Genomic DNA, 24,512 nt, shown 5'->3' on the forward strand with positions numbered 1-24,512 from the left:
GCTGCAGGTGGAGGAGCGGAGACGCGAACCCGGTTCACCAGATTATGAGTCTACCACTCTTAACCACTACACCACACTATAACTAGATTGGACTGGTCCAACTGGACTCTTCTTAATGTAAATTACCATATTTTTCTGTGTATTGGATGAGATTTTTTGACTCAAAAAGCACGTCAAAAAACGGGTCGTCCAATGCATGGATAGTAGTATGGCGGGGGAGGGGGGAGTGCCGCATCACCAGCCATTCGGTTGGCGGGAGCGTGCCTTCCCCGATGCTGCAGCAAGTGGGGAGCGATCTCGTTTCCCCTGCATAGCGGCATCGGGGGAGGTTGCGCTCCTGCAAACCGGGTGGCTGGAGGGAGCGCAAATTCACCCGATGTCGCTGCGCACGGGAAAAGATCCAGGGTGTGTTTCTTGCCCGCAGCTGCGTGGGGGGAAAGGCTCAACAACTTTGGGCCATCTCCCCTCATTTTCTTAAAATTTAGTCCCCCAAAATGAGGGAGGGGATGTCTTATACAAGGAAGCATCTTATAGACGGAAAAGTACGGTAACCCCAGTTTTATCATTGTTTTGCTCCCCCACCTCCCAACCTCCCCAAAGCAAGCCAGTGTTGCTTGTGTGTGAGAGTGGCCTTATAGTGAACGTTAGCGCATAGATGGTTTTATGTGAAAGCGCAGTAACAAAACAGAATGCAGCGCATAGTCCATTTTTAGAGCTGCTAGAGGCATGTAGTGGTGCAGGGCACATGGCAGCGGAGTGCGCAGAATTGCTGGAGCTGCTTACAAGAAATACATGCAGGTTTTGAAGGGCTATGAGATTGAACTACAGTGAAACCTTGGTTCTCGAACGGCTTAGTTGACGAACAAATTGGCTCCCAAACACTGAAAACCCGGAAGTGTTCTGGTTTTTGAACGTTTTTCAGAAGCTGAATGTCTGATGCAGCTGTTGGCTATTGTTTCTGGGGTGTCTGCGCCAATCAGAAGCCGTGCCTTGGTTTTCGAACGTTTTGGAACTTGAGCGGACTTCCGGAATGGATTACGTTTGAGAACCAAGGTACATGACTTGTCATATCCCTATAATTCTCTGAGTCAACGAAACAACAGAGATCCAGTGTATTGTAGCAGGTAAGAAAATCCCTGGTTCAAGTATTACCTTGGCTGCGAAGGCCAGGGCTGGGCGAAACATGAATATATCTTCCAAAACTGATTTGAAGTCCATATCATGATATTGGTTTCATAATTTTTGGCCTGGCAATATATTGTGAATCATGTGTGTGCTATGCAAAAATCACAATGTGGGGAAAACCGTGAAGCCGACCAATGCCTCTACATAGCTCCATCCTTAATTCAGACATCGTGATATATCAATATATCACAATGTTTAGCTGGTGACATATCACGATGTTGGAAACCAGCCCTAATGAAGGCTGCAGGCAGCTTCGGGCAAGTTGCTATTGCTTAGCCATCCGTCTGTAATATGTGGATAAGAGTGACCTGTCTTACTGGATTGTTAAAAGGGTTACCGAGAGAATGACTCTGAAGCAGTTTGAACACTAAAGCAATATACAAATGCTAAGCGTTATGGAAGTCTTTAATGAACTGTGCATATAAAGGGCAAAGGTGAATTTCTGTCTTTTAAACTGTGCACCATCCATTTTAAATAATGGGCTGTGCAGGAGGAGAGGCTATAAACACCCTTTTATGCCCATGAGAAAGAAATTGGATTAATAAGCTTTTTGGCACTTCATTTCATATTGCTTTACTTGAAAAATAATTACAGAGATTGCTGATAAATTGAGATAATGGAAATTTCTGTATGCAGTCTGCCGTTTTCCCAGCATCACGGTCTATAAAATATCAGGAACTTAATAATAACTGACTAAGCATCTCTATTAAACACCTGCTTAAGCCATTCTAGCTCATTAAAACATTAAATTAATTGCCAACATATTGGACTGCAGTGAATAAAATTCAATGAAAACTTGCAATTTAGCTCTTTTACATCTTATGCTCATCTCAAAGTATAATAACTTTGGGAACATATTTTCAGATATCCATTGCTGTAGTTACCTCCAGACTAAATTCTTGCAATGTTGTCTTCATGGCACCGCTATTCAAAAAAGCCCAGAAATTTTAGGTGATCCAAAATGCAATGATGAGGCTTTTATCTGGCGCTTGCCTATCAGGGCATATAACTTGGGGCTTAAATCAGCTTCTTTGGTCACCTGGTTTTTTCCAATGCCAAGTTTGAAGTTCTGGTGTGAATCTGGAACCAGGTTTCATTAAGGATCTCTTGAGCAGTCTTTGAGGCTTGGAGAGTGTGCATGAGAGACAGGGTCTTTTTAGTTGTGGCAACGCAGCTCTGAAAAACTCTTCAATCTTAACTGTCAGGCCTATTACCCTCTCTTTTCTTGAAAGCATGCATCTTGGAAAGCTTCAACATGCTTTTAATTATTGTTTGAGTAATTTCTCCATTAAGTCTCCCCTAGTTTTAGCCTTAATTGCATAAGGCTTTCTGAATTATTGTTATTAATTGTATTTTTATTATTGTAGTTGTATGTAGAAGAACAGGTATCGGTAACATATTTACTGTATATTATTTACATACGTGAACACCAACTGAATCCAGAGATCAGACCAAACCAGTTTAGTTTTTAAACAATACAACCATACATACAACTATACTCTCAAATGTCTGCATATTGGTGCTTTTAAATAGTGTGGTCCCTGTGCTCTTAGTTTCTACCCCTTAGGAAAGCGCTAGATGGTTCTTTCTCTGGCCTTGTTTTCACACAAGCAGCAGGTGAGGTGCTAAAAATTTGCTCCTGGGCACATTTGAAAAACTTCCTGCATTCTATCAGAATTTCAGCTAGATTTTTTTCTTCCTTGGATTTTATTTTCTCTGTATAGGGTTTTGCTTTATTTTAATAGGATAGCATTCAATTACACAGTGTCCACCTGCCGTCTGAAGTGGCCAAGCCCAGGAACAGTTTGACCGCCTCATATATTTCTGTAAACTAGAAGTGGAGTGTAACTATCAATTTTAGATCAGAGTATTTCTGTTCTAACTGTTGACCTCTGGAATGGAGAAGGTTCTGTTGCAGGTCAAATTGGGTGCTATGAAAAATATTGGTGTTTCCTGTAGCAAGTTTGTTCTACCAAGTTAATACCCTAGTTCTGTTCTTCCCAAGTACAGTGGTGCCTCGCAAGACGAAAAGAATCAGTTCTGTGATTCTCTTCGTCTAGCGGTTTTTTCGTCTTGCGAAGCAAGCCCATTGACGGATTAGCAGATTAGTGCTATTAGCGGCTTTTAGCGGCTTTTAGCGGCTTATCTGCTGATCGGATCAGCTGATTAGCGGCTTAGAAAAAGGGGGGGAAGGGAAAAAAACCAGCAGGAACTCGCAAGACATTGTCGTCTTGCGAAGCAAGCCCATAGGAAATTCGTTTTGCGAAGCACCTCCAAAACGGAAAACCCTTTCGTCTAGCGAATTTTCCGTCTTGCGAGGCATTCGTCTTGCGGGGCACCACTGTAGAAAACAAGATGTGTATCCACACCATGGGATAATCGTTAGATATATTATTTTAGTTTTGATGACTTTAATGAATGATGGGCTCCTAGAGTAACTGAAGCCAATAGCAAATTTTCCCTGTTTTGATTTAAACAGAGTTGGAGTGATCACTAACTTCAGTATCTTTTAACTACCATTAACCTTCCAAAAACATGTGTGCAGAGTTCTGGGCTGTGGGTAGCAGCACATCTTGCTAGAACCTCTCTGACCCTTTATGTTTGTGAATCAGAGGAAATTGTTGTCTAGTATTACAGGCAAAATCAGCAGCAGTGTCTCTTGAAACTACAGAAGCCGCAAGTTGAAAGTACTCTAGCATAATTGAGAATTCTTTTGCTGTGTGTTGTCTAGAGAGGCGGCTTCTGTTGCCTGACATAAGAAGCCCCTGCTGTGTTAACCGTCCTGAACAGGACCAGCTGTCAATCTCCTCCGAGTTGTAACTGCACTCCCAGTACAGCTATTTTGTCTGCTTTTGTGCTGGTGCAGGATTTTCAAGAAAAGGTCGGCTTCCAAACCTTGCTGTTCAACTCAGAGTGCAAAATGAAAAGAATAAGGTGGAAGACAAGACTGGTCTAGCATTTCTACCTTCTCTGCAAAAAATAAGGGTTCCAGTCCTCCTTTAAGAATAATGAAGAAGCTAAACGGCTGCTGTTTGGTCATGGTAAATAGAACATTGTTAGTGGGAAAGCGGCAATAACTACCATCAGAATAGAGGCATTTTCATCAGTCTTCTATCTGTGATGTTTAATTCCTTTCTTTGTTGTTGTGGGTGTGCATCTTTGCATAGCCTGCAACCCTATATGTCCTCACATAAGAGTAATGAGTGTTGGCTACTTCAGAAATTGGGGGAAGTTATTAGGGGTAAAACAAGGGTGTGCAGCCTCAGCCCCAGGGTCCGAATGCACCCCCCAAGCCTCTCTGTCCAGCCCGTGAACCTCTTTCCCAGGCCCAGTTCCTTCCTCAGGCCATTTACCTTTTGCCCGGGCCACACTTTTCACCTGGCACAGCTTCAGCGCAACCCTCAAGTTCTTTTGCCTACCTGGAATGTTTCTTTGAACCATGATAATGTATCTCGTTTGCCTGGATGAGGGATGCAGAAGGTGTGTGGGAGGGATGGGCGATACCTGGTTTTCAGCACTGTGATAATCACGATATACCGGTGTAAACCGATGTCTGAAATAAGGATGGAACTATGCAGAGTCATGTGGGGTGGCAGAGCGGGGCTGTATTTGGCCCTTGCCATTGCTTATGTTCCCCATCATCCACATTTGAGGGGGCAACATTGGTTGCCCTACACGTTCCTGAGTTTGGATGATGTTCTTAGCCAGTTCTGAGGAGCCTTTGGCCTTCCAGATGTTGCTACACCACAAATCCCATCCCTGAAGTGGCTGGCTGGGGCTGATGGGAGTTGGGAGTCCAGCAACATCTGGTTTTCCGGCCTGTGCGAAACCAAACCTTGGCTGAGCTGCCAGGCCACACTAAACAGCCCACGAAGGAGCAAAGTGGCTGTGATTTCCTCCTCACCAGCCAAAATGTTCCTGCTAAATCAATAGTTTGGTTGAAGTGTGATGTGTGAACGTGGCCATTATATCAAACAATTTGAAAATACAGTGGTGCCTCGCAAGACGAAATTAATTCGTTCTGCGAGTTTTTTCGTCTTGCGAATTTTTCGTCTTGCGAAGCACGGTCAAGTCGCAACTGCACCTCTTCAAGCGGTTTTAAGAAAAAGGAAAGAAACTTCCAAGACGTTTTCGTCTTGCAAAGCAAGCCCATAGGGAAATTCGTCTTGCGAAGCAACTCAAAAATTGAAAAACTCTTTCATCTTGCGAGTGTTTCGTCTTCCGAGGCATTCGTCTTGCGAGGTACCACTGTATGTCTTTTCTCAGGAATGTGCTGCGAATGCCACACAGTGGGATGAAATGCTCTTGTTTGGCGATGTAAAGGTGGGCAGGCCTGTTAATTGGAGTTATCATTCCTGAGCGGCGATATCTACCTATAGCAGCTATAGACTGATCTGATTCTGGATTTCAGTCCGGAAAGAATCCAGACTGTTCAATTTCCTCACGTACAGGATGTCCTTGTGGCCAAGAGTGGGCAAGAACCTGTGTATCTTGAGGCATATCTTCTTGAATTAAGGATCGTGTAATAGAGATTTCCTTCCCAAAGGTTTTCCTTGTATCTCTTTTCAAAGCTCCCAAAGTTAAGAAGGTGAGATTTGGGGCCTAAAAGACTCCTGTTCACAAGTGGCTTTCATCATCAGATGAGTTCATTGCTGTGACCTATCATGAAATCTGATCATTTCTCTTTTTTTATTCATCCCTGTTGGAGTTACCATAAACCCAGGGTAATGAGATTTCATTTTCAGCTTTACTGGTAGTTTTCAGTTCCATGTGGGGTCACACGGAGGCCTTTGCACATGAATAAGAAGAGGAAGGTGCCGATTCAACAGGTGCTGGTGCCTTTGCACACTTTGGCGTGCTCAAAAACCCTCTGCACTGAAAGAGCCATGCTTGGCCATTGGGGCAGGTTGAACCTATATAGACAGAAGGGACTCTTGCTGTTTAGTTCTGTGTGGACAATAATCTCTTCAAAAGTACAGGAACTCCTTTTTAATTGTATGCCCGGATGTAATTCTACACTCCTCTGTCATTTTCAAAAAGAGAGGGCGGTACATCTGAGATTGCTTATAGGAAGCAGTCTTGCTGAATTGTTGTGTAAGAAGGGCTTTGTTTCTCTTGGTGTGTGGGGCGTCCTTTGTTCTGTTCCCTTCGAATGCTGCCAGTCATAAGACGGTTGGGATGGGGGAGGAAAACAAATGCTTTCTGTTCTTTACATTTAAAACAATAATGAATGAAGAAAGAGAGAGAGAAAGAAAGAAAGAAACACATTTGTGCGAGGTTGGTGGAAACAACAGCTTAACTTCAGTGTGTGTGTGTGTGTGTGTGTTTTTATAAAAATGTAGTGTCTATTAATTCCATCTGTGCTAGCTTTGCATTTAAACATGCCAGCGTGGCAACTGCCTGATTTTAGTTTTATGGGCAAATGTGTTTTGGTTTTGCTGAATGTTAGGGTTATTGAAGGGTGCAAAAGTCAACAGTAAAAAGTTGTGTTGGGTCAGATCTCTACCTATTTCCCCCGCCTCCCCAGAGAAATAAGTGCAACTTTCTAATTAATTTAGTTCACTCTTCTTGCAGAGCTACCGTGTCCAAACTTCTCTGAGGTACTTGGCAAAAGTGGGATGTTGTTCTTCGGTATTTGAGGGCCCATGTGCACGCTATAGAGCATCCCTGTCTCCGCTGCCTCTGTTGGAAACCCGTGCTTACTTCTCAACACTGTTCTGTAACCCTGTGGGAAATTCAGGGGGGGAAGTGTTTGCAAAGGGAAGAATTAAGCATCCCCTTTCCCCTTAGTTTTTCCATTGCAGCAGCTGGGAATTGAAGCTGCAAAGTCTTGTCTGGAGTCGGAGTCAGTGAAGACACCCATTGCCTAGGACTAGGCAAATGACCCTTTTAATTTCTCGGAGTTTGGGGATAGTCTCACTGCATAGCCTCATTCCCTCTTTGAATATCCATTTGGAAAGAACGAAACAGTTTGGTGCACTGCAGCTTCCTTTGCCAACTCCTGCTTCTTCGTTCCCCCAGTATCAGGTGTGTGCATTTGCTGTGGATGAGACAAGGTCAGCATACTAACTTAGATGCATCTTCTCTTTCGGTGGAAGGCTTTGGCAGACATGCTGCTAGGGGTGGCACAAAACCATAATTCCTACTAAAGCTACCTTTCCTCTCTGGTGTCACCTGACTTCCTCCACGTCTCTTAGACCAAGGTTTCTCAAATATTCTACCCTCCGGGCCTCATTAGAAAGGCTGAATATTACTGAGGCCCACCACAGAATGAGGTTGCAGGGTTGAAGCCAACTACAGAATGGTGATGCCAGTAACACGCCATGTTTGGCATGTTACTGGCATCATTTTCTATTGATACCTTTGGGAATTATTAATTCTTTGCCCCGGCATTTCCCTCATTGTAAGGATCTTGGTATATCAGTTTTCCTCAAGCTATGTGCAGACGTTGTCTCTGGAGGTATTCTACCTCAGCCCCTCCATTTAGGCAGAGTTTGCTGATCCAGGACTCTAAATCAGGCATAGGCAAACTTGACCCTCCAGATGTTTTGGACTACAATTCCCATCATCCCTGACCACTGGTCCTGTTAGATAGGGATGATGAGAGTTGTAGTCCCAAAACACCTGGAGGGTGGAATTTGCCTATGCCTGCTCTAAATCAAAGGTGACTAACTTGTGGTTCTCCTGATGTTACAGGACTACAACTCCCATAATTCTTGACCTTCTACCCTAAGGAGATGTTTAAATGTTCTTTTGATGGTCCTTGAATCTTCTTGCCCCACTTGCCACCCTCTCTGCCCACACTAGTGTGGCATGCCGCACACTTTGAGAACTACAGCTTTCATGTCTTTCAGATCTCCTTCCAGTACCTCCCCCACCTCTTGGACTTCTCTGCTTCCTTTATTCAGCTTTTTGGGAGTTTCTGGTGCAGTTCAGTCAAAAGGCAATGGCACAACTAGGGAGAGCAGGTGAGCAAGCGAGACTCTAGGCAGGCTGAGGCCAGATTTTGGGGATGAGCTGGCACATAGCATGGTGAAGCCCTAGTGAGTGTTATATCACATCCCGTACTGGGTAACTTGCCGAGGAGTCAGCCAGCAGCTGTGGAGGAAGACAGATGTATAAACATAGGGATTTGACAGCCCACTGCTATAAAACGAGGAAAACTGACGTTGAGTTATTTGCTGCTGATTTGGCTTTAGCGATTTGCCAATTTTTTTTATAGGGACACTGTGCCTTTGTCTCAAAGAGAGCCTCTGCAAAGGAATCCCATTGTTCTTTCCAGTCCTAGAAGCAAAACCCCCTGTGTAGAAATGTAGCTCCTGAACCCATCTTGAATTAATGGACTGGGGTGCTTTAGCACAGAATATATTGTGTGACTGTCACCTCTCAACGATGGGGGAGATTATTGGTACCAGGTCTCTGCGTGTGTTTTGGAGGGCAACGTGCATCCCTGTTCCTGTAGGGATTTCCCATCTAAGACTGCTGAGATTAAAAAATTGGTATAACAACTATGTTTCTTGGTCCCTCATTGAGTATAAGCGGGAATGAAAGGTTTTTCTAGTGTTTTTTATGAACTTGCTCCAATTTAGCTTTTAATGTCTCTTTTCGTTCCCGTTTGGTTTATCTTGAGACTTTGATGTCTTTGGTGAATTCAAAGCACAGTTTCGTCCATTCATAGTTTTACCTTTAGCACCCCCTCAATTGTGTTCCCAGTAGATCTCCACACTACATTTTCATATATTTGAAACGTGTTTCTTTGCAGGCTCCTTTGCCTAATGGTCCTGCTAGCAGGTCAAACTACTAGAGAGATTAGCCTTTAGCCTTGGTAAAACTGTACAACTGCCTTTCTGTGCGGTTAATGTAATTGCCAGGTGTTTGTTCAAATGCAACACAGGGCTGGGTCAGGCACAGTAAATCACTCCAAAGTGAGCCCAGGGAATGCAGTCCAGTGGAGGAAGTAGCATCCATGGAGGCAGTTGCTGCATATTTGGGATATTAGAAAAATAGGAGGATTCCTAATTCGGACCAACGCTTTATCTAGACGTCCCTGAGGAACGGAATCTCAAGCACGATACGAAGGCAACAGACTCCTATCACTTGCTGTATCCTAATTTCAACAGCAGTAATATCCTAAAAGCTGGGGAGGGGGGGGGAGAGCGAGCACTTTACTTCATTGTTCCCTTGATACTTTCAGCAGTCACAGTTCCCGTGTGTGTGTGTGTGTGTGTGTGTGTGTGTGTGTGTATGTATGTGACGTGGGTGGTGTTGTGGTCTAAACCACAGAGCCTAGGGCTTGCTGATCAGAAGGTTGGTGGTTCAAATCCCCGCGACGGGGTGAGCTCCCGTTGTTCGGTCCCTGCTCCTGCCCACCTAGCAGTTCGAAAGCATGTCAAAGTGAGTGCAAGTAGATAAATAGGTACCGCTCCGGCGGGAAGGTAAACGGCATTTCCGTGCGCTGCTCTGATTTGCCAGAAGCGGCTTAGTCATGCTGGCCACATGGCCCGGAAGCTGTACGCCGGCTGCCTCGGCCAATAAAGTGAGATGAGCGCCGCAACCCCAGATTCGGTCACGACTGGACCTAATGGTCAGGGGTCCCTTTACCTTTACCTATGTATGCATGTAGTGTTTGTGGCACCCCAGTCTTTTATGTGTAGCTTTACCTTTACCTATGTATGCATGTAGTGTTTGTGGCACCCCAGTCTTTTATGTGTAGCTGCCTTGAAACCTGACCTGCTGCCAGTCAGAAAAGTGGGTTGTAAATATTTAAAAAATAAATGATGGTTATTTATTTAAGATTCTCCTGTAGGGGAGAATTGGGATCCTTGATGTGGGTTTGTCTCTGCCCATCTCACCACTGGTAGGCAGTTAATATTCAGAAGAATACACCGAGGGGCAACTTTTGAGGGATACTTCAGGGGAGAGACAACCCCCCAGCTCCATTTTCATCCCCCCCCACTTTGTGTTTGTTTCCTGGATCCCCTTTCAGCTCCCTTCCGCCATCCGCACCAGGTTTTTGTCCCCCTCCTTTTTCTTGGATCTCCTTTTTTCTAGGCCTCTTATTTGGGTCTACAGCTTCTGAGGCAAGCCTAGGTGAAATATACACGGAGTCGAGAGTGGATTTCATGCTCTTTATTCAGCTCATAGTAGTGAGGAATGGAAGTTCCCCCGAAATGTCTGCTTTATATACATTATTTACACAATGGGCCCCACGTGATTGGCTAGTTCCAGGATTCTCCTGTAAGCCAATCATGTTGCGGATTCACTTCCACCTGGAGTTGGACTGGGTGGCTCCTGCGGACCAATCAGACTGCTGCATTCGGAATCCTATTGTTCTAGGACCAATCAGCCTGCTGCAATTTGGATCCTATTCAACTCAGTACATAACACTAGGAAAGGGCCGGAAAAAACCCAGCGGAATATTGTGTCTGTTGTGTCCCAGTTTTCTTGAAGCCTGACCTGTGGTCAGTCAGAAAACTGCGAATATTTTAAAGTTAAAATAAAGAATCCTTTCGGAAAAATTGCCCTAAGCTGGTGGCCATCACCACATCATGTGCTTCCGAATATTATTATTTTTAAGAGTGCAGTGGGGCATTTAAAAATAAAATAAAACTGCTTGAATATCTTGAATTAGCAAAAATCACTGAGACGATTAGGAGACAGTCAACCCAAAGGTATAAAAAAAATTGGGGAATTTACAAAGAATATTCAATTAAACATTGTCCACAAGTGAAAGCTGGACATACTTTGACTGAACTCCGTAATCTGTAAATTAGATAAAGAATATATGAGATAAAATAAAAGAAAGAAATGGAGATAAGGAATATGGAAGCAGTGATAATAAAAAAGGGGGGAGGATGAACCCTCAATGAGGAGGTTGGAAGTCATATAGAGAAATTAAGAAATTGTGAATTAAATAATACAAGTCTTCTTTAGGAATTTAAGGATTTATACATATTTGGTAATTTGTTGTTTCTTTTGTATTTTATTTGGAATGTATTATCTTTACCATGTACGAAAATCAATATAAAACATATTAAAAAATATAATAAAATAAAATGCCAGGCCTAGGTGAATCCCCACCGCAAATCAGGGTCTGTAGATCTGATCAAATATTGCTTGATTTGCATGGTTGGATTCCCCTGGATTTTGTCTCGACTTGCTAGCGCCTAAATGGGTTGGTGGCAGACTAGGTTCCTGGTTTTTTTTAGATACAGGGCCTGAGGGCAGACTGCGTAATACTCTTGCCTTGCAGAAGCAGCTCTGATATGGGTTGGGAGACTTCTTGGGTTCCATGGTGGAAGATATAAATGTGGTCAAAAATAACCAAAACTGCAGGGTGAGGGTTGGGGGGGAGGGGTTTTCAGAGCTGCAAAATACAGTATTTTCTATAACCTGATCTTATTGCAAGTGTAAATGAAGTAAATGGATGCCCTTTCACGAAATCCATCAATTTCTGTAACATTTTGCTGCTCCAGTGTCGTCGCACGTATGGCATTAAAAATTCCTTTATGGAATGCAACTGCCTTCCGTGCATTACTACTAGCTAAGGGGATGTGAGGATAACTCATTTATTTTTGCCTCTCTAATAACGTAATCTTTTTCTGGCTTACAGAGTAGGAGGCTTCCGAATCTGGCCTTGCCGGCCCACGGCCTCTTCCAAGACGGTTCGGGAGGTAGATTAAAAATAGCGCCTTGGCCACGAAGCTAGTCAGCATCAGGCAGACTGTTAAAAGACCGGATTAAGGTTCTCCGCAAGGGCTATTGTTGACTCTTGGGACAAGAGGCTTTCGTGCCAATCACAATGTTTAAAGTGTTTGTTTTGGATAGAAGGTGACCTTTCATTCCTGAGCTTGTTGTATGAGGGCTAGTCTCTGCCTGGAAGCATCTCCCAGCCCCTCCAGTCAAGGCTGCAGCCTTTTGACCCAGAGACAGGGCACGTGGACGGTTGTTTTCCTTTAATACGTTATGTATTTGTTTCGAAGATTTGTGCTTTTCTCATAGAGAAGGCTTCCAGTGGAATAACACAAATAAGCAATCTATATTGATAATCTGGAACAATATATATGTTTCTGCTTCTTTTTAATGTCACTCATGCCACACAGCTTTGTTTGCTTTCGTAATAGAGACCAATCCATTCTTTGGAACACTGATTGACTGATTGATTGATTGAATGAATGAATTTATGGGTCTTCTTTCAGGATGATTGTTGATGTATGCCTGCTTTCCCACATGACCCTGAGGAAAAACAAAAACAAGTCCTGCTTCCTCCCTTCTCTATTACAAATGTGCAAGTGGTTTTCTCCCTCCTTCCTTCTCTGAAGTGCTCCAGAGGTCCCACAGGTACATTTTGGGGGGGGGATCTGTGTATCTCATTCCCTCTCTTGTCGATCTGTGAGGATGCAGACACGTACCTACTAGCAGTGTTAGAAAATCAGATGTATAAGCTAGGCGCCAAATGGCTCCTTAAACCGAGGTTGTAGTCACCAAAGCGTAATGTCTGGTTGCCATTTTTGGGCAAGATGACTCTTCCTTCTCAAATGATGGACTGACTGTGAGTGATGATCAGTGAAACATCTGGCTAGTTCAGATTCACAACCTTGAGCTCGTTTAAGAACTTTGAGAACTTTATCCAGAAACAGTCTATGTATATTCCTACCTCTGTTTCTTAATGGTGACATTGTTGTTGTTTAGTCGTTTAGTCGTGTCCGACTCTTCGTGACCCCATGGACCAGAGCACGCCAGGCACTCCTGTCTTCCACTGCCTCCTGCAGTTTGGTCAGACTCATGTTTGTAGCTTCGAGAACACTGTCCAACCATCTCGTCCTCTGTTGTCCCCTTCTCCTCAATCTTTCCCAACACCAGGATATTTTCAAGGGAGTCTTCTCTTCTCATGAGGTGGCCGAAGTATTGGATCCTCAGCTTCAGTGTCCTTCCAGTGAGCACTCAGGGCTGATTTCCTTAAGAATGGAGAGGTCTGATATTCTTGCAGTCCATGGGACTCTCAAGAGTCTCCTCCAACACCAGTGGAGACATGGACCATTCATAATGTGAGAATATTCTTCACAACTGTGGGCAGGGCAGTGGGGTGGGAGCTAGAACAATTAGCTGTAACATTTGTTCACTGCTGCTTCTCAGGCTGCACGGAAAAAGCAGTTTGGTTCCTGAAATTCATAGAATAACAGAATCATTCTGATTTGTGCAGATAAACTATAACTGATTGAATTCTACAGGATGTGCTATTACTGTGAAAACAGTCAAGATCCCATGATCCTCAGGCATGCACCTCCGGTGAAGTCAGGTGCCATCCTGGCGCCCAGGCATCTTCACTTGGTCGCAAGTGGCCAATAGCCAGGTGCAAAATGTACCTGGCTCCTGGCTAATTTTGAACCTTGCCTCCTAGTGAGGAAGCAAACCCTCTTAAGGTAAGGGTGGACAACTTGTGGCCTCTAGATGGTGTTTGACACCAACTCTATCAACCCCAGCCAACATAGCGAAATGGTCAGCGGTGATGGGAGTTACAGTGCAACCACATCTGGAGGGCCACAAGTTCCTCATCTCTGTCCTCTAAGACTTGACCTCCGTTTCCTAGGAGAGGCTCCTGAGGCTGCAATAATATGCAGGACTCAGATATTGACAGCAGCAGCTTTCTGTCTCGTTTGCAGCTTTCTAGAGCTTGACGCTTGAATTTCTGAAAAGAAAAGCCTTTCATCCCTCGTGGAGTTGTGGCTGAAGATCAATTTGCAATGAGATAAGAAAATCATGAAGCCTGGGTTAATCTTTGATCCATAGTTTAGCATGAATGAATTAAAATCTACATGCCACGTTTAATACAGGCAACTCCCCATTTATGGGGAGGTGGGGGTGTTAAATCGAATATTGGGAACACCATTGAAAAAGTCTGCAAGCACCATCTAAACCTCTTGAAACGCTTTAAAAACCGAAACTCCACCAAACTCCACCACAATTTCTCCCCCCAAACTTCCTTGCTGAAACTCCAACTCTTCACAGACCTCAAAGGTCGGTGCAAAGGCTTCTGGGATTGCACTTGCTGCAAAGGCTCATGAGATTGCTAGACACTATTTTCACTGTTTTCACGCTCTTTCAGGGCCGTTTTTGCCCCGTTGGCTGCCACTTCCGGGTTCACGGCGATGTGTGTTTGTGCCTTGAATGCACATAAATGTTTTCCGCTTTCCCACTTTGCAGCTGCTTCCTCCATGTTGTTTGCAGGAAGGTCTTCCCTGTCTGCTGAAAGCAAACTTAGGAGGGATGAAAGGGTGGATAAAAGATGTTACTGAAATCCTCTGCAGATCTGGAGCCTTTGTCAAGTAAGAAGCTATGCAAATCCAAAAAGAGCACTCCCCCCCCCTTGTTAGCCTCTAATAACTACCATAGAAATATGTGGGTATATAGTTGTGTAAACATTTTTGTGATCTAATAACTTTTCAGGACTTGTTTGCAAAATACCATGCACTACATGCTACAGTTTCCTACACTACAGTCTTTTCCTGCTTAAAATCTCGATATAACCACATCTTCTATTACACATGGAAAGCAAAGCTGCTCTTAACAATGTTAGACGTCAAAGCTCTGCTCTGGAAGCTTCTGTTAACCTGCTAACCTCTGCTAATCTGATAATAGCTGCTAGGCCTTCCCCTGTTATGCTGTATTGACCATTTGAATCCAGTTCTGCAGCTGAGAGAGTGGCAGAGACCATTTGTAGAAATAAAATATGGCAACTGTTGCTAGCATAAAAAGGGAAGCAGTTCAGAATTATTATTATTTATCCCTATGGATAAAAAAAAAATAAGAAAGGGTTTCTTCATTTTGTTTTTGTTTTTTAAATATATTTATTGACCTTTCAAAGTTTATACAAAAAAGACAAAAAACAAAAATACAAAAATTAAAAACACATATAATTTCATTCACTTATTTTCTTTTAACTTATTTCTCGGACCTCCTCATACCTCCCATTTTTGTATTCCAATTCAAATTATTCATTCAGCAAATCCTCACCCTTAATTTTCACTTAATTTTACACCTTTCTTTCTTCTTTTTCCCCCAATTATCTTAATCATTACAGCTAGTAACCACTTAGATTCAGTCCAACATCAATCTAACATTCACGAAAGGGTTTCTTCATTTTGTAGACTCTGATTTATGGTTTCTGATGAAAATTTACCAGAGTAGGCAGTTGGGATGGGTGATGTGAACAACCAAAGAACGCTGTGTTATGCCTTTGGTAATAAATGCAGTCTTAGCTACTCCCACCTTCATCTTTTAAAAATCTAAACATGCTGAGCTTCAAGAAATATGCCAAACATGCATTTAAATGATTCGCCTTATGATATTTGCATATAGCTGGTGACTTGCAGCATAATAGCATGTTGTCTGGAATGGGTAGAATTAGAATCTGTTTATTCTTATGAGGGGGAAAATTTATTTTCATGTAAACAAAACAAGAGGGAAAGCCCTCAAATTTTACAGGGTTGTTACCTTTCGGAATTACAAAAGATGTTAGATTCAGATGTTTACATTGGAGTAAATGAACATAGAGGAAAATGAAAAAGAGGCTAATAAAAATAGCTTCCACATGGCTGAGGCACCACACAGTTGTGGTAACCTATAAAAGCGTAACCAGGACCCTGATAAATCAGGTCTGTGTAGATCATGCGGGAAGGGCATTGCTTGAGTATCATGTGATACATGCACACCAAAATCCAGGGTTATTGCTCATGGGAGAAGGATGCCAACAATTTCTGTCAGTGAATCAGGCCAGAAGTGTGGTTAGTAAATGAAGTCTGGCTGCTTCTGGATTGAGCTGACGTTCAAGCTTTAAACCGAGAATTGTACTATAACCATGTACAACCAATTTCACTGTGATTCACTTGGTATTTCAGGAAGATATCACTGCAGTGTATAGTACACGTTTCCTGTCCCTCGTGAAAGGAGATTAATGAGCCCAGGCTTGGGGTTGAACGTGAACTATAAATTTTATCCCGCTGCTGGAATTAAATTTGCATTTTGTGAGACCTTTCCAAATTCCTGTCTGCTAGTGGAAGTGTCTTCTCCAAATCTCATAATTCTAGTGTGCGAAGAAGCAACTCATCTCCCGTTGGTTCAGTGTTGGTGCTAAACCATGCACTTGGGCTTGCATGGAGCTGGAATTCTGAGATACCTTTAAATTGCAAAAGTCTTAAATGTGTTCCATTGTCAGCCATTTCCATTCATATGTAGTTCCTATGAAGGGGTCTATGGCAGCAAGCTGGCGCTGTGTCCAGTGTTGCCACAGGTTGAGCACTGCAGTGGGGAAGCCTAGGCTCATAGGCTTCCTTGCCATAGAGGCCACATTCAGTGGGTGGTATTCAACTAGGCCTACTCTGAGTAAGGCTTATTTGAGTACCACCCAATGTACGGACATCAGGGATGGAACTAAGATGCCATCTCTTGGCACAATTAACCTATGAAGGGGGCTTGTGTGGCTTGTGAAATATGTGTACCAAATCTTGCCTTTCTAGGTGGTCTAGAAACACTTCAGAAATTGGGGGTGTGCTTCATTCCCCCCATTTCTACATAAACGTCCCTGCTAGGACTTACTCGCAATCAGGGTGTCATGGTCTACATGTGTAGGAACTATTTCAGGGTTACCTTTGAATTTCCTGTCGCAATTCCATGTTTCTGATCATCGGGGTGTGTTGGATTTGGTCTGTATGAAGAAATTTCAGCTTTCTAAGCAAAGTGGAAGTATCCTAATCACTTTTATACCGAAATGGTGAGACTGAGGTGTTCTTCCTGAGATGCGGTAAGGCTTTCTTTCGTGAAGGGGTTTGAGGCCCCTAATTTTTACATCCTGTTGTGATCTTCAGCAAAATATATTTTCCCCACCCCCATCAATCTGCTTTATAGAAATAAGCCCCAATTTTGTTTGTCCTTCCTCAAAAAGTTTCATCATATGCTTTTTTACACAGTTGTTGTTTAGTCGTTTAGTCGTGTCTGACTCTTTGTGACCCCCTGGACCAGAGCACGCCAGGCACTTCTGTCTTCCACTGTCTCCCGCAGTTTGGTCAGACTCATGCTGGTAGCTTCGAGAACACTGTCCAAACATCTCGTCCTCTGTCGTCCCCTTCTCCTTGTGCCCTCCATCTCTCCCAACATCAGGGTCTTTTCCAGGGAGTCTTTTCTTCTCATGAGGTGGCCAAAGTATTGGATCCTCAGCTTCAGGATCTGTCCTTCCAGTGAGCACTCAGGGCTGATTTCCTTAAGGATGGAGAGGTCTGATCTTTTTGCAGTTCATGGGACTCTCAAGAGTCTCCTCCAGCACCACAATTCAAAAAGCATCAATTCTTCGGCAATGCCTTCTTTGTAGTCCAGCTTTCACTTCCATACACCACTACTGGAAAAACCATGGCTTTAACTAAACGGATCTTTGTCGACAAGGAAATGTCTCTGCTTTTTGAGATGCTGTCTAGGTTTACCATCACTTTTCTCCCAAGAAGCAGGCGTCTTTTAATTTCATGACTGCTGTCACCATCTGCCGTGATCATGGAGCCCAAGAAGGTAAAATCTTTCACTGCCTGCATTTCTTCCCCTTCTGTTTGCCAGGAGCTGATGGGCCCAGTGGCCATGATTTTAGTTTTTTTGATGTTGAGCTTCAGACCATATTTTGTGCTCTCCTCTCTCACCCTCATTGAGAGGTTCTTTAATTCCTCCTCACTTTCTGTCATCAAGGTTGTGTCATCTGCGTATCTGAGGTTGTTGATATTTCTTCCGGCAATCTTAATACCGGCTTGGGATTCATCCAGTCCAGCCTTTTGCATGATGTATTCTGCATATAAGTTAAATAAGCAGGGAGATAATATACCACCTTATCTGTCTCATGAGAAATCTCTATATGAGTCAAAAAGCAACAGTTAGAACCGGGTATGGAACAACTGATTGGTTCAAAATTGGGAAAGGAGTATGGCAAGGCTGTATATTATCTATACATAGGGAGGAGTACAATAGTAACTGCAAAATAAAGTAGAAACTAGCCTTCAGAACCAAATCTGATTCTCTTTTGAATTGTCATAATTGTCAGGGTTATGTTTGCACTTGAATTTACAGGGGTTTAGATCCCTGGTCACAAAACACACATTTTCATTGGCCTTCGGCATGATGCTTCACTTGTCTATTAAAAGCACATGCCTTCTCATTATAGTTTGAAACAAAGCACTACGATCATAATTCAAGAAAAGACCATTATGAACGTGTCCTTTAGGGAAAAAGGGATCACTAATTAGCTCGGCTCAGCAAGCACATTTAGCCTTCTGAGACAGAGCTAGCTTTCAAGGGTGGTTTTGCAGAAAATGGCACATGAGAGATAAGTTAAAAGGCATGTATGGGGTTTGCAATATTGGCCAACAACTCCCCCCCCCCAAACCATACAAAGCATTTTCACTTCTAAACAGTTTCGTTTGAGAAGGCAAAGGAATTGGATTTATGAATAAACTAACGTTCTGTAACAGTAAGGCATTGAAAAAGCATTAACTTTAGGCAGGGAGAATTTAACAGTGAAGGTTGAGTTGGTGACCTACTTAGGAGCTCATGGAAAAATGTCTTGAGATTAAAGGTATGCCGTCTTGAAGAAAAGTACTTCTGCAAATATTCAACAAAACATGAAAGATGTTGCTCCACCCCCACCTTCCATTAATAATGAGAGAACAAGACACTCACCATCCTGAATAAATGGAATCCATGCCAGATGATTCTGCCCCCCGCTTCTTATGTTCAGGTTTGGGGAGGCATTTGTTTGATTGATCAGCTTATTAAAATGTTTTAATAAGAGCAACAGGAAAGGAAACTCATGTAGAGCTGAGGGAACAATCTGTATTCCTTACATTGTTAGGGAAATCGAGCCATTATCTGAAATGTGATTTATTAAAATTTCTAAGTGTAAACTGAGACTCCCCACCCCGCAGACTGTTAAATAAATACTCACATAAGAGCTGTTCTGCATGTAATACCAGAATATAGTTTCAGACTGGAGTTTTGCTAAGTCTTTCCTCTCTTATCAGAGAATCATAGAATTGTAGAGTTGGAAGGGACCCATGAGGGTCATCTAGCCCAACTCTCTGCAATGCTGGAATCTCAAACATCCATGTGCTAGTTTTATTTCCTGCAGGAGACTTTTTATGTTGTGGATTCTCCTATGTACTGTTTTAAGCAATATAAACCAAAATTCATGGTTATTTGCGTGCCTGCGTGTTCCTGAAATAAACAATGGACAAAAGACAGGCTTCACATACATATATAAGAGCTGGGGAATTGTTTTTGTGAATGTGGTGGCAAGTAACATCTTGAAAGGGAGTGTGGTGGTGGTGTTAAAAAGTCATTGTATCCCAGCAGCTGCTTTGGTTGAAATAATGTCAGACAAATATTTTGTCTTTGAAGTAAAAAATGTACAGTACGTAGTGTTCTTCTTTGTAGCATCTGTTGTATTGTGTGACGAATGCAGTTGAATGCCATTTCCCATTAGATATACATACATATCCAAGAATAAAATGTGTAATTACCATACATTGTGATAATGTACACAAATCTAGGTACAATATTGCGTGCGAAGCTTGGCTAGCAATCTGGCTGAGCGCTCTGTTCTTGCCAAACATGAATCAGAATCTCTTGACCAAATCCAGTAAAAAGAAACCCCATAACTGTTCTCAAGGGTAAATTCAGGTTATTAAAGCTTTCCTTTTCAGTCTGAGGACTAAGATGTATGCTCTCTTTCTTTTGAATTTAGCTAATTTTTGAATGTTCAACTCTTCCACTAAATAACTATTTCTGGAGCTTTTAGTGCCGCTTAATTCTTTTTTAATGCAACTGTTTCAATTCTGTGTTTAATAATTTGAAAGTAAGTGTGCTGTTTGAATCAACGCATATTATTCAATCAAAAGTTATTTCCCCACACAGTTAGTGTAACTTATAAATGGTGCGTTTAAACACTCACAGTTGAATTACTGTAATGCCCCCAGGGGGTGGGTGGGCTACCCTTGGGGTTGGTCCTGAGATTGCTGCAGGTGATCCCTTATATACCCAGTAGATCACTGCATTCTGTGGGAAAGTTTGTCCTGCAAATTCCAAAGATCTCAGAAGCTCGCTTTGCAGTAACTCGGAGCAGGGCTTTTAGTGTAGCTGCCCCTGTTCCGTGGAATAGTATTCCTGTCTTTATGGAAACAATTGAAAACGCTTTTGTTCCAAGAGGCTTTGCCAGCTGGATAAATGGGTCTTTACCTTGAGTGTCCATTTGTTAGGGTTTTAGTCTTGTTTTAATCATATCTGTGGCTTTTGTGTTTAACTATTTTAATATAGTAAATTAGTTTGGAAGCATGATTCTTTTGTGCAAAAGCGGCATACGAATAAAATGATGAATGAATGAATGAATGAATGAATTCCCTTCGATATCTGAACATGGAAAAATATTCTTAGTTTAAACTGTGTTCAGTGAAAATCTGAAGCCAGGGTATGAATGTTTTGCTAGCAGCAAATTTAAGCATACCACATTTTCCTGAACTGGGATGTCATAGGGAACTGTGGTTAGTATAAAATCGAAATCAGGAGCTTTTGCTGACTTCCTCCTGAGAGCAAAAGAGGTGACTTGGAAGTGTGCACACAAGGCTCATTGCAGATCATTCTAGTAGGAGGTATGCCTATTTTCCCAATGTCTGCAGAACTTTGTGAGATGATGCTTTTAAAATCCTAATCGCTTAGAATCCGACTTTGTTAATGTCACATAGGATTTGGTGAGCCCTAGTCTACTGCACTCTCCCACCAAAATGGGATAGTTTCTCCTGCTTAAAAATGGCACAAAACTTTGGGTGTGGCTACTTTTTGTTTTAATTTTAGTATTCCTGCTCTTAGATTTTTCTAAAAACATGCTATATGCCATGTCAAAGGAACACTTAATTGCTGTTCTGGCTTGTAAAAGTTTGTCACTGTAATTCTGCCGAGCACAGAACTCTATAATTCTACAAAGCACAGATAACAGGGCACAGTTGTGGTTGCAAATTAGGCTGCTTTAATTATCTGCTGTGAAAGTATTTCTTGGTTTTGCAGTGTAAGTGCTACTCCATGATGGCAGTGTTTATATTAAAATAGAGCAAAGGGTAGAAACGCCACAAAATATATTATGCTGAGCGCATTTGATGGGGAGAATAACTTTGGTTTCTTTTTTAAAAGAAAAGTGTAGGCATTTTTATGTCTGTGTGTTTTGTGCTTGTTAAAAGGCTACATTTTCTGTTGGGACAACTTTCTGAATGGAGAATAAAGCGGATATTTAAGTTCTATAGCTCAGTTGAGTGAAACAAGCACATTCAGCAATGGCATGCATTGGTTATCTATATGCAAGGCTTTGAAGCATATAAATCACACCTTGGTTTGTGTGAGTTGTAGCAGGAGTTAGAGCCGACATATATAGATCCTACTTCTCATACATATGGTAGGAAAGAATGTGATTACTTGGGACATGTACAAAATGGCCCTGGTTTCAGTAGTCTGATGAAACTTTCTGATTTGCAGAAGTCTGTGTAACTTAAAAGCTTGAATACTTCTACCTTAACAGTCCAAATTGTACATTTCATATATGTCTATTCAGTGTTGCCTCATCACATTACTTAATTAAGCCTATCAAATAGACTTTCTGTTAATGTCTGGGAATAGGAGATCTGTATGCTATCTGTTTCGATTATAGGTGCTTTAAAGCAAGAAACTGGTCACTAATCCTGCTTCTGTTAATGACGTGGAAGGAAAATGAGTCACTCGTGGCTATACCATTATCTAGCTGTTTGCTAAGAAGCAGGACTTTCCAGAGACTTTCTATTCTAGGTTTAATTTAAGGCTCGTTTATAATCTATCGAAACGTCTAGCTTTTCACATTCTTGCTACCCATTTTCCAGGGATTTGGAATTCCCTCTCCCCCTGTTCAGGCTGCAGATGTTGGTGGATAATTTTGAGTTGGCCTGATTTAGTTGCACTGAACCTGCATTGCAATGTGGCAAGTAAGTCATGACTTAGTCACCTGTTTGCACCAGGTTTCCAACATACTTGATTGGGCCCTCTGACCCACTTACCAAAGAGGACACCCCAGAGGACAGGATCACACTTCAAAACGACCTTGACAGATTAGAGAACTGGGCAAAAACAAACAAGATGAATTTTAACAGGGAGAAATGTAAAGTATTGCACTTGGGCAAAAAAAATGAGAGGCACAAATACAAGATGGGTGACACCTGGCTTGAGAGCAGTACATGTGAAAAGGATCTAGGAGTCTTGGTTGACCACAAACTTGACATGAGCCAACAGTGTGACGCGGCAGCTAAAAAAGCCAATGCAATTCTGGGCTGCATCAATAGGAGTATAGCATCAAGATCAAGGGAAGTAATAGTGCCACTGTATTCTGCTCTGGTCAGACCTCACCTGGAGTACTGTGTCCAGTTCTGGGCACCACAATTCAAGAAGGACACTCACAAACTGGAACGTGTCCAGAGGAGGGCAACCAAAATGGTCCAAGGCCTGGAAACGATGCCTTATGAGGAACGGCTAAGGGAGCTGGGCATATTTAGCCTGGAGAAGAGGAGGTTAAGGGGTGATATGATAGCCATGTTCAAATATATAAAAGGATGTCACATAGAGGGAGAAAGGTTGTTTTCTGCTGCTCCAGAGAAGCGGACATGAAGCAATGGATCCAAACTACAAGAAAGAAGATTCCACCTAAACATTAGGAAGAACTTCCTGACAGTAAGAGCTGTTTGACAGTGGGATTTGCTGCCAAGGAGTGTGGTGGAGTCTCCTCCTTTGGAGGTCTTTAAGCAGAGGCTTGACAACCATATGTCAGGAGTGCTCTGATGGTGTTTCCTGCTTGGCAGGGGGTTGGACTCGATGGCCCTTGTGGTCTCTTCCAACTCTATGATTCTATGATTCTATGACAAAACAAACTAAATATCTTAGCCTGTTGAATTTCTGCCTGAAACTATGCTTTTCCCCAGTGCCAATCTTAAACCAAAGCCTAGGCTGCAATCCTACCTGAGAGTAAGTCCCATTAAACCCAAAGAAACTTATTTCTGAGTAAATGTTATACTGAACTACTCAGGACTGACCTACTCAGCTGCTGCCAAAAAGCTTCCTTGACAGCCAAAGTCTGCTATTCCCCCCACCTTATTTCTCAAAAGCCTTTGAGAAGCTAGAAGACTACAAGTGTAGTAGTGCATTTAGACTGTGGTTCCGAAACACTTTTTCCTCATGGACCATTTGGAAATTTCCAAGTGTCTTGGCAGACTCCTCAGTGATTTTTCTTCCTGTTGCAGCAATTGTAATGCGCTGTGATAGACATTCCATGATTTTTCATTGTATTGTTACTGCTTTTTGATCTCGTACACATGGCATTGCAATTTTAGTCTCGTGGAATTCAAACTGCAATACAACAAAATGCAATGTGAGAGATAAAAGAAGGAATAAAAATACAATTAAAATTGATAAAAATATTTAATGCGATGGATGTGCCGTTCCGTCTCTTCATCTTCCGCAGATGTGAATGAAACTCACGTGGCCCTTGGTGGGACACGGATGGCAATTTGACAACACCTGCGCTGAGACATGCAAGTTTTCATACATTTCCTTCTTCCAATGAGCACAGCCAAGAAAGAGAAAACTCTGACATGCAAATACCAGAGTTAGTTGGAAAATTACTACAGTAAGAATTGCAAATTTATTGTACCATAAAAGTCCCTGAAAATTTCCCCACCCTCAAGGAAAATTCATCAAAACTTCCCATATAGGTATGTCCACTTTGTTCAGTCCCTTATTATAGATAAAGTCGCATGCTGAATGCAAATTAATTAACAGTCATCTACATAATATACCAAGCCCATTTCCACCCTCAAGTCTTTATCAGCAGCTATTAATAGAACTACACAGATCTTGAAAACAGCCCAAATCTTAAATAATGCTAGAAGCCCCTTCAGAACATTGGGGCAGCTGTTGTTCGTTCAGTCAGATTGTTAATCTTCATTTTCACAACACTGTTTATCGCCATATGTTAACGCTTTTCTTTTCTATTTTGCTACGGTAAAAGTCTTAGCTCACCACAATAAAGCCATTGCATATAAATGTGACCAATGACTAGGTTGAGCAGATAGGTACAGTGGTGCCTCCCAAGACGAAATTAATTCGTTCCGCAAGTTTTTTCTTCTTGCGAGTTTTTCGTCTTGCGAAGCACGGTTTCCCATAGGAATGCATTGAAAATCAATCAATGCGTTCCTATGGAGACCGTCCGGGGACAGAGGAGAAGCGCCGCGCGCCTT

General features: G+C 42.4%; 1 protein-coding gene across 3 annotated transcripts in view; it reads left to right on the plus strand.

Annotated features, from left to right (window-relative positions):
• Positions 1-24,512, plus strand: part of ELMO1 (engulfment and cell motility 1) — a 330,457-nt gene that overhangs the window by 21,016 nt on the left and 284,929 nt on the right. The window lies entirely within an intron of this gene.

The sequence above is a fragment of the Podarcis bocagei genome (assembly GCF_964188305.1).
Source record: "Podarcis bocagei genome assembly, chromosome: 12".
Taxonomy (NCBI): domain Eukaryota; kingdom Metazoa; phylum Chordata; class Lepidosauria; order Squamata; family Lacertidae; genus Podarcis; species Podarcis bocagei.